The sequence below is a fragment of the Primulina eburnea genome, chromosome 6 (genome assembly GCF_022965805.1).
Source record: "Primulina eburnea isolate SZY01 chromosome 6, ASM2296580v1, whole genome shotgun sequence".
NCBI lineage: Eukaryota > Viridiplantae > Streptophyta > Magnoliopsida > Lamiales > Gesneriaceae > Primulina > Primulina eburnea.
Genome location: NC_133106.1, coordinates 19,718,509 through 19,735,963, shown reverse-complemented (window position 1 = coordinate 19,735,963; position 17,455 = coordinate 19,718,509). Strand labels below are relative to the sequence as shown.

At 39.0% G+C, this 17,455-nt stretch overlaps 1 non-coding gene across 1 annotated transcript; it reads left to right on the top strand.

Annotated features, from left to right (window-relative positions):
* The first annotated feature begins 2,004 nt into the window (after window positions 1–2,004).
* Window positions 2,005–2,110, top strand: LOC140835566 (small nucleolar RNA R71). Its single transcript, XR_012118890.1, has one exon. It is a non-coding gene; the product is annotated as a small nucleolar RNA R71 (small nucleolar RNA).
* Window positions 2,111–17,455: the final 15,345 nt, after the last annotated feature.

Here is a 17,455-nt window from a genome sequence, read left to right as displayed (position 1 = left end):
GTTGCACAAGAGGTGAGTACTTATCTTCCATCAAGATCTTGTTCATGCAGACTGATGGATTGATTCCTTTGATATCCGCCACCTTCCACGCAAAAGCACTCTTTTGTGCTTTCAAAACTTCCAACAGTTTGTCCTCCATCACACCTATCAAAGCAGCAGAAATTATGACAGGTAAAGTGTTATGCTCACCTAGGTATATGTACTTGAGGTGTGGAGGCAATGGTTTTAGCTCAAGCGTCGGTGGCTCCTCCAGGCTTGACTTCTGTGGGATCTCCCAAGTCCTCTAATCTCATCTTTATTGGCCTCTTCCATGGCTGGTTGGCATTGAGGCATGCCACAATTTCGGCTTTCTCTTCATCCAATTCATCTTCTCTCATTTCAGTAGTGAGAGTGGCCTCCAAAGGGTCCCTAAGAGCATCCTGCACATAGTTAGGCACAAAAGCATCAATTCTATAACAACTATCTGAATGCAGTGTGTGCTTAAGTGCATTAAAAACATCAAAAGTAATCTCTTTCCTCGCCCACTATCAATCTCAACTTCCTTCTTGAACATCAATCAGGGCCTTGCCAGTCGCAAGGAACGGTCTCCCCAAAATCAAGGGCATCTCCATATCCTCCTCCATGTCGAGCACCACGAAATCAGCAGGAAAAATAAACTTACCCACTTTCACTAGCACATCCTCAATAACTCCCCATGGATACTTGACAGATCTGTCTGCCAGCTGTAAAGACATCCTTGTTGGCTTAGGTTCCCCCAACCCAAGTTTCCTAAACACAGAACAAAGGCATAAGATTAATACTTGCACCAAGATCACACAAAGATTTGTGAAAAACAACATCACCAATCATGCAAGGAATAGAAAAACTCCCTGGATCCTTAAGTTTCGGTGGGATCTTGTTTTGCACTAAAGCGGAGCAATTTTCAGTAAGATTCACCGTCATGTGATCCTCCAACTTTCTCTTATTTGCTAAGATGTCTTTTAAAATTTAGCGTAACTCAGCATTTGCATCAAAGTATCGGCAAAAGGAATATTAATATACAATTTTTTAAATATCTCAAGAAACTTACCGAATTGCGCATCCAGTTTGGCCTTTTTTTAATGCTGCGGGAAAAGGGGGAGGTATAACAATTTTAGGTTGTGCAGTGGGTGCTGGTGTATAGTTAGAAGACTTATCTTTGGATATTTCGTAATGCTCATCCAATTTTTGCGTTTTCTCTTTTTCTCTTGACTCTAAAACTTTCCCACTCTTCAAATCGATGGCCTTCACTTGCTCTTTTGGATTTGTCTCTGTGTTACTTGGCAAGGTGACCGGCTCTCTACTTGCTATCATCTTGGCCAACTGCCCAATTTGATTCTCGAGCCCTTTTATCGATGCATCTTGGTTTTGAAGTCTAGTTTCAGTGGATGAAATAAACTTAGACATCGTTTGCTCCAGGCTAGACTTCTCTTCTCTAGAAGGATCAGATCTATACATCGGTTGTTTCCCATATGGTTGTCCTCCTTGCGTTCGATTCTGACTGTTTTGATCGCCCCATGAGAAGTTGGGATGTTGCCTCCATCCAGGGTTATATGTGTTTGAATATGGATCATTCCTTGGACGGTTGTGGACTCCCACTTGATTCACTGGTGCCTCATTTTGCACATAAAATGGATTGTCATCTTCACAGTCCTTCACATAGTGTTCTCCTCCACACTTTTCACAGAATATCTCTTGAAGACGCATAGCCGTGCCACCCACATTCAAGCTGTCTAGTTTCCTGTTTAAAGCATCAAGTTGTGCAGTAATAGCAGAAAAATCAGTTACCTGGTGAACTCTTGCACTCCTCTGCTGGTTGTTTCTTTCAGATTGAGGATGATAGCTGCTAGCAGCCATCTCCTCCAACAACTCATATCCTTCTTCCGCAGTTTTTCTCAACAAGTTTCCACAAGCAGCAGCATCTATCATAGTACGGTTAGGAGTAAGAAACCATAATAAAATGTTTGAACGACTAACCCAAGTGGTAATTCGTGATGTGGGCATCTTCGTAGTAGATCCTTGAAGCGTTCGCATGCCTCATATAAAGACTCCTGATCGAATTGAGCAAATGTTGTAATGTCTGCCCGCAGCTTCATGGTCTTTGATGGAGGAAAGTATTTAATGAGAAATGCTTTCGCCATGTCTTCCCATGTAGTGATCGAACCTACAGACAAACAATTTAACCATGCTTTAGCTTTATCACGTAAAGAGAAAGGAAACAAACGCAACCTAACAGCATCATCAGAAACTCCATTGAATTTAAAAGTATCGCAAATTTCAAGAAAATATACGATGTGCGTGTTTGGGTCATCTACTGCAGATCCTCCAAACTGGACTATGTTCTGAATAATCTGAATTATAGTTGGTTTTATTTCGAACTGGTTTTCTCGCACCATAGGCCTCACAATGCTGGGCGTGCTCCATCCAAAGAAGGTTGGGCATACTCCAGCATCGGTATGCGGCATGGCATCTCAACACGTCTAGCATCATGGTGTTCCTCCTCACGTTCTTGCTCGTGTCTCTCCATTAGTTTTTTAAGTCTCTGTTGTTGTCTTCGCCTTCGGAAAGTTCTTTCAATTTCAGGGTCAAGCTCCATGTCAAGTGACTTTGGCATGCACTAGACAGGATATCTGGAATAAAATATGGAGTGTTAGCTCAAGAGAAGTAAAATAATGCTAAAGAAAATAACTAAAAATAAAATTGTAGATTCACAGTCCCCGGCAACGGCGCCAAAAACTTGATCGAGCAAAACTTGCACTGTGGAATCCTCAATAAAAATATAGTTTTATATGCTCAAAAATTAATCAAAATTGCACGATGTCAAGTAATAGTATAATGTACCGGAGTACGAGAATCGTTCCACTGAAAACTGTATTTAACAATTATTATTTCCAGTTATTAAATCTTTAGCAACGAAAAGTGATTGGGTGTTTTATTACTACTAAAATCAAATAAACATGCAAACAAAAATTATTCAAAATCAAGTAATGAAATATAATGTCTAAAATTGTTGAGTAAAATTCAATAAGAAATGAATTTGTTGAGAATATCGGTTCACCTACCTCTCGTTAATTAATTAATTTATTCGATAAGTGATCATATGCTTCCGAGATGATTTCCTATTCGATTGAACACACTCTCTCGAGCTATGCCAAACTAATTCTACTCAATGAAGTAATTAAATGTCTTTAATTATTTATCAAGAGTGAATCTCATTTCGATCTATGAAATCCCCTAGTTTTCGACCCTAAGGATTATGACTATCGGCGCGTATCCAATTTCATATATCTATGCAAATTGTAGATCCACAGATTATACTACTCGTTCCTATCACAAGTTATTCGCTCGAACTCACTCGCAATATAAAGACATTGTTAACGTTAGCTACGCTCTAACAATACAATAAAACAGTAGTATAATCAAGAATAACGCAACAATAAAAATATAAATTAATTCAAATCAACGTTCGGGGTAGGATCCCATTAAATCCCAACAAATAATAAAGTTTAGCTACTAAAATTCATAGCGAAAATAAACAAAACTAAGTTCAAATGGTAAAAACTAAATAAGAAATACTAGAGTTGACGAAAAACACGAAGAGCAATGCCCGAAAAGCTTCGAATCTTCAATCCAAGCGCAGAATTCTCTCCAACTTGTGGCGGCTGCGAAATCTCGTCTGAATGATGTAAAATCGTGCCTCCAACCCCTACCATATCATCCACCTTCAGAAAATAAGGAAAGTGATAGGATCGGTTAATCGAATAAAGAGTGTTTAGAGGGGGGTTGAATAAACACTGCTCGAATTTAAATATTCTTCGACAATATGCGTTCAGTTTTGTTACAAACTGAAACTATAAATCCCGTCGGTCAATAACAATCAGTTAAACTGAATAAAACAGTTGCGGAAAATAAACTGACTGAAAGATAGAGTATCTAACTGAAAATGAAAACTGAAGTAATGACACAATATGTTTCTGGATGTTCGGAGACTTGAATAACTCCTACAGTCATCCCTTCTATCACGAAGATAGGATATCCACTAAAAGACTTTGATCAAATACACGACACTGTACTGACCCACTTCAGTTTGGACTTATCACTTTGCTAAAACTAAAACTCTTAGTATACAACACCTTTCTAGATCGTAACTGATCTTAGCACAAATTAGAAAATCTATCAACGATTACAAAGTGCTATTTAAGCTCGAGAATGTAGTCCTGAATACTACTGATATGACTGATAAGCATGAGCTTTGATTTCTGATTGTGAGTAAGTAATTCTGCAGCGTAACAGCAAGTGGAAAGAGATAACTGAAAGTCGGGGTGGTCTTCAGTTGCTGCCTTCGACTATTTATAGGCTCTCCTCTCAACGGTAACAATAAAGAATGTTTGAATATTCTAACCGTTGATTGCCACGTCGATATATTCTGACAGTCGTACACTGTTCATTCTGCAATGCGGCGTTCCACTACTAGTTGCAGGTATATGTACTATTTTTTCTGTTGTCGCTTTCAACTGATGACGTGTACAGCTGATAGATCAGCTGATAAAGAATCAGTTTGAGAATGAATTTTAGTTGTATAGAACAGTTGACTAATGTTCAGCAGATGACGTGTTCAGTTGATGATCAGTTCAGTTGGTAAGTCTTTTTGTCAAAGCACCGGAATAAGTTTCCAACAATTCCCCCCTTTATGGTATTTGACAAAACTTAGAATAAAAAAATAACTGAATAACTGAACTCTTGTAGATAAAATAAGATGTAGATTCAACTGAACTCATATTCTTCATAGATACAAGAATTTAAGATTACTTCTGCTTTCCTAAAATCAGTTTAAGTCTCTTCCCCCTTTTTGTCAAACAGCTCCATCTTAGAAGATAATTTCCGAACATCAATAGATAGGAGCTTAACAGAGTCGGAAATATTGCTGATAGCAGTAGTCATTGCAACTTGAAGCAAATCTATATTTCTTGAAACAAGAGATTCTACACTGTCGACTCGTTTGTTGATAGAGTCTTGAGTGGCAGTGAGATTGGAAAATATCCCTCTGTTTTTCTGTATATCTTCAACTACAAAGGTCAGAGAGGTAACAGATGCTTGTATGGCGTTTAGTTTTTCTAAGTTGAACTGATGGGAAGTGTCCAACTTCAGAGTGTGTGACAGATGAGTGTTCTGAATCTTTGATATGGCAGTGATTATTTGTTGCATACTTTCCTGCATATGCTGAACTTCTTCAAAAATAAGATCAAAATCTGATGAAGATGGAGGAGGAGACTGATGAGATGTTCCTGGTTCTCTTGTTGTGTGTTCAGAAATGACTAAAGCTTGTTCAGTTGAGACTGTATCAGCAACATTCCTGAACTGAACATCAGTTACAATAATTTCTCCTTGAACTGGAGGCGGTGATGGTGGATTCTGATCGGCAGAAGAACTGGCTAGATGAATGGCAGATGGTGATGTGACCAAAACTGGTACCTCTAAATATTGAACGTGAGAATCAATCGGCACATCAGTCGAAATAGCTTGGTCAGCAACTGGATCTTGCTGAACTGGTTCTTATGAAGAAATGGTGACCTCTGGATGGATTTGATCAGCAGAGTGATCAACTAGATTAGACATAGGTTCTCTCAATTTAGTATCATGCACCACTGCTTGGATAATTTCCTCAATGTTTGCAAAGGAAAGCTCGGCTTCAGTGTACAGTTGCTGTTCAGCAGGAGATGGTTGAGGCATATCCTGAACTGACTTTTCAGTTGGAACCAAAGCCTGTTCTGAGGATGGTTTATCAACTGTATCCTCTTCATCAGTATCTAAATTTCATTGATGAAGAACCAACTCCTGATCCATTTCCCAAAATTTGATCTGAGATTGTAACCCAAGCAAATTGGTATCAAGCTGAGTAATTACTGCTTGATTAGCAAACGCAGTAGGATTTGTTGGAACGTAGTTGTCTTTCAATTTGCTGACAATTTGAGCCAACTTCTTGGCTCTCACCTGATCAAACAAATAGGGTTTCCTTTCCATCGCCTGAGCAATTGTTGCAGCTTTAACCGTTCTTAGAACATAAGCTTCCAATTTGATGAAGGTGTTCAGCTGAGATTTCTTCTGTAGTTGCTTGGCAAACACTTGTGTGCGAAAAGATGTCCAAGCATCATAGGACTGAATTTTTGAAGCTGCATAACTATTAACCTTTGCCCAGACAAGGTCAATGTGTGTCTGAATGGCATTGGAAGGTCTAGGCTCTTCAATCAGCTTACCCTTGCCTTTATCAGTGCTCAGAATGTGAGGGATTTCCAATCCTGTTCGAGTTTATTCCACCACCTCTATAAATTTTATCCCTTTGGGTTCGAGCAGGTGCCACACTGGCAGGGCGAGTGATTTGAATCAGAGGCGCTTTGGTCCTAACTGATTCCTTTTTGGCACCAACTGAAGCTTCTGGTGGAATGATTTTCAAAGGAACTGCTTCTATTGGTTGCTGAGCATCTGAAGAAATAATTGTATCAGTAGGAATGGATACCTCGGCAGTTGTTGATTTAACCCTTTGGGTTCTTGGTTTCTTGGCAGTCTGTGGAGATGGAGTTTTCTCTGAGTCAGAAGTACTCAAAATTAATTTCCTCTTAGCTACCTTCAGTTGAGCCAAAGTTTTGGCTTTCTTCACTGATTTTGGGGCTGCTATATCAGTCCCAATCTCCTGTTTGATTTTGACAAACTGAGCAGGAGAAATGTCCAGATTGGTTCTCAGTGGCATAGTGTTCTTCGCATTAAAAACTTTAAACCTTGATGATCTTTCTGAGTCATCAGCCACTAACCCTTTCATTTTCAGCAGATAACTAAGTTGCACAGCAAATCCCTTGGATTGTTTAGAAGACAGGAACATATTCCTCAGAATATTAAATATGAGATGCCTCCAGTAGAATTGACGATCAGCCATAATAACATAAATGGCTTGAAATTTCTCCAGAGTAAGGGCAGCAAACGATCCAGCTTTTGCCAAAAGCCCTTTGGCTACAACATCAGCAAGTAACTGAACTTCATACTTCAGTTCTATCTTTGGATCGGAGACTTTGATCTTCCGTCCATCAGCAGATAGTGCGGTTTGCATCTCTTCAGTATCAGATGCTTTAACATCCGAGAGTTGTGCCAATCCATCAGAGGGTAGAGAAAAAATTTCTCCAAAGGAGTCTTCAGAGATGGTCAGAGACTGATTATTGACAGTAGAAACTATGTTGCCATCAGAGTCGACCATACCGGTGGAATAGAAATCCTGAAGTTCTTTTGGGTAGATTTCTTGAGATGATGTACCCAAAAACGCCCGTAATCCAGCAGTCTCAAGTTTTTGAAAAACTTTCTTGACATCAACATCACCGAAAGATAGGATTGACCCAAAATTGATAGACATAGCATTTAGCATACAAGCGGGAATTTGAGTTGCCATTTCGAACTGATTGAATTCCTGAAAGAAAAGTTGAAGGACGAAACTTGTTCTTGCTCTCAAAATCTGTGGATAAACGCAAAGTAAAACTGAAATGAAGCGGGGAATGGTACATATGTACGTGACTATTCAAATTCTGGACACGTGTCAGTCCATAGAATTATGAATTACAACGTGTGTACGTGTGTTGTAAGCATGTGTAATTTGACGGTTTAAAAAGTGTCCACGTTGACACTAATAATTTACTGAAACACGGCATTTAATGCTTGAAAGACAGTCACGTCGCTTGATTTTGAATATAATAGGTTTAATTAGTTAACTTATATGAGAAGATTAGTGAGACGCTCAACTGAACGATCAGTTGTTACTGTATCCTTGCAGTTGAGAGCCGACTAATCAATTTTCTTCTCAATTAACCTCTTAGAACCAATATTCCCCTTAAATAAATGCATAAAATAATTAAAGCCAAAAGTAAATATCAGAGATATTATGTACTTATGACACGTAGACGTCAGCTTCCTTGAAAGTCTGCTATAAATAGAAGTGACATTGTTAGTTTCAGTCAAGTTGGTGGAAGAAGGAGAAAAATAACAAAAAAAAATGGTAAAAGCGAGTGGCTCAAGTGGTTCTCCATTTTCTCTGGAAGCTAGGAAGGCGGCTATTGAAGATGAAGTCTTCTACACCAGTCTTCCCTACTGGGAAATATTACAAGAGCTTGAGTTTCTGTATAACTCCGGAGAGGCTACCACTCCCAAACTGGTGGAACAATTGACAGAAGTGCGGGAGCGCTTGAATATCGTTGTTTGGGTGGATGTCTTTAGAGATGGTCATATTCATCAGCTGATGCTTCAGAAGGAACTGGAGATTCTCAATCGCATAGCTTCTTCTCATAGCTTTTGTAAGACGTCTTCCTCAATGCTATCAGTTTGGTTGAGGATGTGGATAGCCGATGTAGAGGAAAAATATGACAGTGTAATTGAAGCGAATGTTTATCGTTGAATGAAATGTTTATTTTGGTGTAACTTTGATGTTTCTTTTTCCTGCAAGTAATAGATTTTAATAACAGATAAACTAATGAACTGATGAAACACTAACTGATAGAAGATTAACTGACATCAGTTGAGAGTCATATAAATAAACAATTAACTGAAGAGTCAGTAAGTGACAGCAAAACTGAAAGATGAATTAAGAACCAAGACAAAAATAACAACTGATTAGGATAAATCAATTAATCCAAGTATATTGCAAAAATGAGAAAACCTAGTATCAGCCAATGGTTTGGTGAAGATATCAGCTGCTTGCTGCTCAATTGATACGTATTCCAGTCTGATGTTCTTCTTCAGGACATGATCTCTGATGAAGTGATGTCTGACATCTATGTGCTTAGTCATGGAGTGAAGAACTGGATTATAGGTAATAGCAATTGTGCATGTGTTGTCACGGAATATAGGAGATTCCTTTGCATCAACACCATAATCTTTCAGTTGTTGCTGAATCCAGAGCAGTTGAGCACAGCAGCTTCCAGCAGCAAGATATTCTGCTTCAGTTGTGGAAGTTGCTATGGATGTTTGCTTCTTACTGAACCAAGAGATCAGTCTGTCTCCTAGAAACTGACATGATCCACTTGTACTTTTTCGATCAAGCTTGCATCCTGCATAATCTGCATCTGAATATCCAACTAAATTGAAAGATGAATCTTTAGAATACCATAATCCAACATTTTGTGTGCCCTTAAGATATTTCAAAATACGCTTGGCAGCAGTAAAATGTGATTGCATAGGATTTGCTTGAAAATCTAGCACACATGCATACAACAAATAAAATATCAGGAGGACTAGCAGTTAGGTACAATAATGAACCTATTAAACGTCTGTAAAGTGTCGTTTCAACTGATATTCCCCCTTGATCAGCGTCTAATTTAACTGATGAGCTCATGGGAGTGCTTGCGGCTGAACATGATTCCATACCAAATTTCTTCAGTAATTCCTTAGTGTATTTGGTTTGACTGATAAAGGTTCCTAAATCCAGTTGCTTCACTTGTAAACCAAGGAAGAATGTCAGTTCACCCATCATGTTCATTTCGAACTTATCAACAAAACTGCGATGGTACTAAAGCCCCGGGGCCCGATGGCTTCACTCTAGGTTTTTATCAACAAAACTGGGAAACAGTAAAAGATGATCTGATCAGAGTGTTTGATGAATTCTTTCAAAAAGGAATCGTTAATGAAGTTACGAATGAAACGTATATATGCCTTATCCCAAAAAAAAAATAATGAGGCAACGAAGGTTAAAGATTTCAGGCCAATTAGTTTGACTACAAGTTTGTACAAAATTTTGGCTAAAGTTTTAACAAATAGGTTGCGAAAGGTGATGAGCATAACAGTTTCGGAAAACCAAAGTGCATTCATTCAAGGAAGACAGATCACTGATTGTTGTCTTATTGCCAACGAGGTTGTGGAAGAGTATAGAAGGAAAAAGAAAAAAAGGTGGGTCTTGAAAATAGATTTGGAAAAAGCTTACGATAATGTGGATTGGATATTTATGGATTTTGTCCTAAGAAAAAAGGGGTTTGGGGTCAAGTGGAGGAAATGGATGAAGGGTTGTGTTAGTAATGTCTCGTACTCAATTTTAATTAATGGAAGACCGAGGGGGAAGTTTAGGGCGGGGAGATTTCTTAGACAAGGTGATCCATTATCACCATTTTTGTTTAATCTAGTGATTGATGGAATGGGGAGATTGATTGATATGGCAAGGGCAGCAAATGAGGTGAGAGAACTTGTGGTTGGGAGAGATAAAATGGAAGTTACACACATTCAATTTGCGGACGATACCCTGTTCTTACTTCAATCTGCTACAGATTTGTTGGTGGTGGTCGAGCTGCTCAGATTCTTCTGCACGAAATCCGGACTCAAAATTAATTTCGAAAAGAGTTCTCTGTTAGGGCTAAATCGTTTGGATGATGAAGTTGATGCCTTAGCAGCTGCAATTGGCTGTAAGAAAGATCAGTGGCCAATCAAATACCTCGGGCTACCGTTGGGTGGAGATCCGAAGAAATTGGAGTTTTGGACACCGGTGATATCCAAGATGTCAACTAAACTGGGTGCTTGGAAAAAGGCTTTTTTATCTAGAGGTGCTCGATTGGTTTTGATAAAATCCGTTCTCAATGCAATGCCAACTTATTATATGTCCATTTTCAAGGTACCAAATAAAGTTGAAAAACAGTTGGAAGCCTTGATGAGGAACTTTCTATGGGATGGAGCTGATGGGGAAACGCATAATCATGTTGTCAATTGGAACCAGGTGTGTAAACCGAGAGACAGGGGAGGATTAGGATTAGAGAACATTCGTCTGAGAAATAGGGCACTATTAGGGAAATGGTTGTGGAGATGCGCTACAGAAAGGAATTCTCTTTGGAAAAAGGTTGTGGGTAATATTTACGGATTTCAAGAAAATGGCTGGGACGTAAGGGTGGCAAGGAACGCGACATTCAAAAGTCCTTGGAAGTTTATTTCTCGATCCCATGCGACTTGTCAAACCATGACTGCAACGGTGCTTAAGGGGGGGAATATAGTTAGGTTTTGGGAGGATAGGTGGGTGGGTTTCTCTTCGTTCCAAGCTTCTTTTCCACACATTTATTTAATAGCATCGTCCACTAACAAACCCATATCTCAATTCTTCTCGGTTTCCAGTAGTCATGGTGATTCAGTCATTTCTTGGGACGTGAGGTTTAGAATGGATTTGAATGATATCGAGTTGGGAGAATACACTGATCTTCTAGGGGTATTAGAGTCGGTATCGCTGTCTGTAGGCACAGGGGATGTCAGGGTTTGGTTAGGGGATTCGTCTGATGTTTTTTCTGTCAACTCTTTTTACACATCATTCTTTCCGATTGATTCTTATCCTGTATTCCCATATTATCACAACATATGGAAAGTACCTATCCCACAAACAGTGAAGGTGTTCTCATGGATAGTGGCTTTGGGAAAAATACAAACTACCGATAACTTGCAGAGAAGAAGGCCAGAGCTTGTCTTAAACCCACATCGGTGTTATTTGTGCAAGAACGACGAGGAGACTCAGGATCATATTTTGCTTCACTGTGCTTTCACGACTAATATTTGGACAAAAATCATGCGACATTTGGGATTTGAGTGGATATTTCCAGCCAAGGCAGGAGATATGTTTATTTCCAATAATGAATTTCTCACGGCAAAGGGGTTAAAAGATTTTTGGTGCATAATAGTCCATTGTGTTTTTTGGACAATTGGTTGGAGCGAAATGACAGATTATTCAATGACAAAGAACAGACCAACGATGAAGTATGGGAGATGATCAGATTTAGAGTTGCGACCTGGACGACTGTCGTACCAAAGTTTCAGAATCATTCTATTTTGGATCTAATTAGAGATTGGTGTTATATCTTTTGTTGATTTTCGTGATTAACATCGGTTGTGGTTACTCGTGGAAGGCTCATCCACAAAATCTGTAATTGATTGACTTTTATCTATTATAATATATGTCTGTTCCTAAAAAAAAAAATTTGGGGTTAGTTGATCCAAAAATAATGTCATCAATATAAATTTGAACGAGTAGAATATGATCATTCTTGGAAAATTTCAACAAGGTCTTATCAACTAATCCAACAGAAAAATCGTGATCAGTTAGAAATTTTGAAAGAGTTTCGTACCAAGCTCTTGGAGCTTGTTTAAGACCATATAAGGCTTTGTTCAAATTATATACATGATCAGGAAGGTGATGATTGATAAAACCTGGAGGTTGTTCAACGTAGACTTCTTCCTGCAACTGACCATTCAGAAATGCACTCTTCACATCCATTTGATAGACTTTGAAGTTTTTGAATGAAGCATAGGCAAAGAATGTAGAACCCGTAACTCAGTCTACGTATAAGCCATGCATAATTCTAGTATTTTAAATTAAATTGACTTCATTGCATGATTATTTAAATGCATTTCTTTGAAGTTAATTATTTTAGCCAGCAGTTTAATTTTTATTCTTTTCAGTTAATTCAGGGTGGTCGGACTGGAGTGGAGTTTAGAAATAAAATTTAAGACTCAGAAAATATTTCCAGAATTTAATTTAGCTAGCAAGTAAGTTAATTTAAGTTAAAAGGAGGTTTGAGGATTTAATTTAATTACTTGAGGTGAATAAGAAATAAGTTCATTTAAGTTCCAATAATTAAGGGTTTAATTCACTAAATTAATTAAAGGATTAGTGAGGCTTTTAAGGGTTATTAATTTACTAGATAATCAACATTTCCCCTTTATTTATTTGTGAATTTTCGGCCACCCTTAGTTGCTAGAACAATCCTTGCCAACTCATCACCCTTTTGACCATTATTTGTTGAGTTAGAATAATAATCTTTTTAATTCTTGATCCACCTTAATTAATTAATTAATGAGCATTATCTTAGTCTAGATTAGCAAGGAGAATTTCGGCCACCTCATTCCCCCAAAAGATTTGATAGCAAACCACAATTCAAATTTCAAAATGAGGGAGACTTGGTCTTTATTTGTCCCTTATATTTTGCACCCATCACCCTCACTCCCCTAACCATTTACCCACCTCCCTAATCTCGAAAATTCAGAGTGTTTTCAGAGTAAAAAACGTGAGAATTCAGTGGGTGATAGGAGAGAAAAATCGAGTGCAAGAAAATAGAAAAGAAAGCGTTCCACTCCTCCGCGCCGTGTCGTCGTCGTTTCGTTCGTTTTCTTTCAAAACGAAACCAGGCATGTCTAGATTTCTTTCAAACCTCAATCAAGTCATATTATTAATTATTTTTCAGTACATGATCAGGTTTTATCATTGCAAAAACCGAAAAATTTCAGTAGACAAGAAACGAAAATTCTGCACAGATTTTTATCGACTTTCATGCTTCACGTGTGGGTATGTTTTGTTTCGATTTCAGGAATGGATCGTTCCAGGGGCTCAAAGCTGCATATGGACATGTACTAGGACATGTTAGGGTCATGATAGAACGTTGGTTCCAGCCCCATACACACTAGAATTCGTCAATGACAGCACATCCCCCATGAGTGTCATATTGAGCTTCAAAAATTCAGATTTTTTGTCCAAGGAGAAGGGATCTGATCTTGGTTGCCCAAGGGCCTATAGCCATGGTTAGATCACTTCTCTAGCAAGTCTAAGACGTTACTAAGTTGCCCTTTTGGTGGCTTGGTCCATGGATCATCGGTTTTTAATCAAAACAACAAGAACAGCCCCCTCCCCTCTCGGCCCCTTCGGTTGGACAGCACTTGTGCTTCGAGTTGGTTGGTTTGGTATGGATCTTGGTTGGCCTATGGCCCTTAACCATGGTTCATACCATACCCTTAGATTTCTAGATCGTGACATGGTCAATCAAATGGCCACTGGAACGACACGAGACATCGATCAAAGCAAGACACTACACACGCATGCACGCGAGTTCTCGGTTGGAGTTTCGGATGTTTGCTGGAATGGTGCGAATTGTGCCTGGCCTAGGGCCCTTAGCCATGGTTCAAATCACTCCTTGGGATGTTGGTAAGAGTCTCTGGTCGGTGGTTCACGCCCCCAATGGCCGGCAGACTCGAAAACGACACAAGAAGAACACATGTACAGCTGCTGTATTTTTACAGCAACTTGCTGTGTCGGTTAGGTGGCTCGTTCGAGTTCTCAGTTGGCTTTTAGCCTATGGCCTTGGACTGGACAGTGCCCCTTTGAGTTGGGAAGGTCGTGTTTTTGACCGTTCGTGATTCGGATCATTTTTGAGGTCGTACGAGAATTTACGGTGCGATGTGCCAAATTGACTCTCGAAAGAGCGTTTCATGTTTTGGCTTCCATTTCACCTAGATTTCGACCTTCATCATTATAGGAGCATTATTTCAGTATTTTAAGCGTATTTTAATCATGAATATATGTCGGTTCAGTGTCTGTTCAGGTTGGTTCGGAGTCATGATTAAATACGAAGTCATTAGGCGTTAGAGTCGCGCTTTTTTAACGTAAATTGCATAGTTGGTCAAGTTTAAGCTATTGCATATTTTTCATGGCAGTTAGGTTGCAGCGAGCCTGGGGACGATCCAATCCAATCCAGTTGGTAAAATACACAGGATATTTCATTATGCCAGTTAATTATTTTACGTGCATGAAAATAGAAAATACTTATTTTGAGATTTATGCGATATTGCTTGTGGTCAATTCACTATGGTGGGAGCATTATTTTATACGGTCGCCAGTGACCGATCAGTTCAGTTTGGTACCACCCGGTCGCCAGTGACCGGCCAGCTCAGTTCAGTTTTATACTCCCCGGTAGCCAGTTACCGACCAGTTCAGCTTAGTGCAGGGGCCACAGGCGTAGACCATAATCTCAACAAAAAATTTTACCAGTTATTTCAGTACAGGGCTCCAAGGAGCAAATATTTTTACTGTAATTTTCAGTTCAGTTATGCACGTAGTATAATTGCTCAGTACAAGTTATTTTCAGTATGCCTCATGTCATGAGATTTTATCCAATGCAAATTTTATTATAGTATTTACTCGTTATCTACGATATATGCATGATGAGTCTTTAGGCTCACTAGACTTGATTGTTGTAGGTACTGATGAGCATGGGGCCGAGGGCGGGGACCAGTGAGCCAGCTTGGAACGACAGTAGTGGCACCCGAGGACCTCAGTTCAGCATTTACCATTTTTATGCTCAAACAATTTTTATCAGTTGTTGGATATTCTTAAATTGTTATTTCGCAAAAAAATATTTTCTTCCGCTGCCATTTTGAATATCAAACTTTGTTTATCGGTTTAATTATGAATGAGGCATTTTAATTATTTAAAAAGAAAATTTTTAATTTTCCGCAGATTTTCAAAGTAAGGATTTTTAGGCCTTCACAAAGAATATCCTGATTGCCTCCAGTCTTGCAACTGGTGCATATGTCTCATCATAATCAATTCCTTCTTCCTGCCTATAGCCTTGTGCTACTAGCCTTGCTTTATTACGCACAACTGAACCATCTTCGTTCAGTTTGTTCCTGTACACCCATTTTGTACCTATAACAGTTTTCGAAATTGGTCTTGGAACTAAGTTCCAGACATTGTTATGGATAAACTGATTTAGCTCTTCTTCCATTGCATTTATCCAGTTTGGATCAGCAGGAGCTTCATCAGTCTTCTTGAGTTCTAGTTGTGATACGAAAGCTGAATGAATAAATAAATTGAGCATCTGATTTCTTGTTCTTACTGGATCAGATGGTTTACCTATTACCAACTCTGGAGGGTGTGATTTCTTCCATCTGAGTTCAACATTTATTGCTTCTGAATCAGCAACTACTTCTGTGATGGAGTGCGATGGTACTAAAGCCCCGGAAAGTGCGATGGTACCAAAACTAAGTTCAAATGGTAAAAAATAAATAAGAAATACTAGATTTGACGAAAAACACGAAGAGCAATGCCCGAAAAGCTTCGAATCTTCAATCCAAGCGCAGAATTCTCTCCAACTTGTGGCGGCTGCGAAATCTCGTCTAAATGATGTAAAATCGTGCCTCCAACCCCTACCATATCATCAACCTTCAGAAAATAAGGAAAGTGATAGGATCGGTTAATCGAATAAAGAGTGTTTAGAAGGGGGGTTGAATAAACACTGCTCGAATTTAAATATTCTTCGACAATATGAGTTCAGTTTTGTTACAAACTGAAACTATATATCCCGTCGGTCAATAACAATCAGTTAAACTGAATAAAACAGTTGCGAAAAATAAACTGACTGAAAGATAGAGTATCTAACTGAAAATGAAAACTGAAGTAATGACACAATATGTTTCTGAATGTTCGGAGATTTGAATAACTCCTACGTCACCCCTTCTATCACGAAGATAGGATATCCACTAAAAGACTTTGATCAAATACACGACACTGTACTGACCCACTTTAGTTTTGACTTATCACTTTGCCAAAACTGAAACTCTTAGTAAACAACACCTTTATAGATCGTAACTGATCTTAGCACAACTTAGAAAATCTATCAACGATTACAAAGTGCTATTTAAACTCGAGAATGTAGTCTTGAATACTACTGATGACTGATAAGCGTGAGCTTTGATTTCTGATTGTGAGTAAGTATTTCTGCAGCGTAACAGCAAGTGGAAAGAGATAACTGAAAGTCGGGGTGGTCTTCAGTTGCTGCCTTCGATTATTTATAGGCTCTCCTCTCAACGGTAACAATAAAGAATGTTTGAATATTCTAATCGTTGATTGCCACGTCGATATATTCTGACAGTCATACACTGTTCATTCTGCAATGCGGCGTTCCACTACTAGTTGCAGGTATATGTATTATTTTGTCTGTTGTCGCTTTCAACTGATGACGTGTACAGCTGAGAGTTCAGCTGATAATGAATCAGTTGCCGAGAATGATCAGTTGCTGAGAGATCGGCTGATAATGAATCAGTTGCCGAGAATGAACTTTAGTTGTATAGTACTAGTTGACTAATGTTCAGCAGATGACGTGTTCAGTTGATGATCAGTTCAGTTGCTTAGTTCAGTTGGTAAGTCTTTTTGTCAAAGCACCGGAATAAGTTTCCAACAGAAAGGAATCGTCCAAAAATCTTTCCAAAATTACAGGCATGCCCAGGCGGACATAAGTTTCCGTCCGGGCGGATGGTCTTCGCAGATCTCGAATTTTTGTTACACCTTGACGCGCCCGGGCGGATGGAAGTTTCCGCTCTGGCGGGTGGTCTTCGCAAATTTTCACTTTTCTATTTTCTTGGGCGCACCCGGGCGGATGATTCTCGCACAAATTATTTTCTCACGCCTTGGATGCGCCCTGGCAGAGGTGAATGTGCGCGCGGGCGGAGGTCTCTCAAATTTCTCCCTTTGATTTTCAGTTTTGCACGAATCTCCTGCATTTTCGCCAACTAAACACCTGAGCAACACGAAGATATAAATTACTGTAAAATAACACAAAATGCATGCAGTCTAAACGATAAATGCAGCCCAACGAGGCATAACACGATATGAAAAACA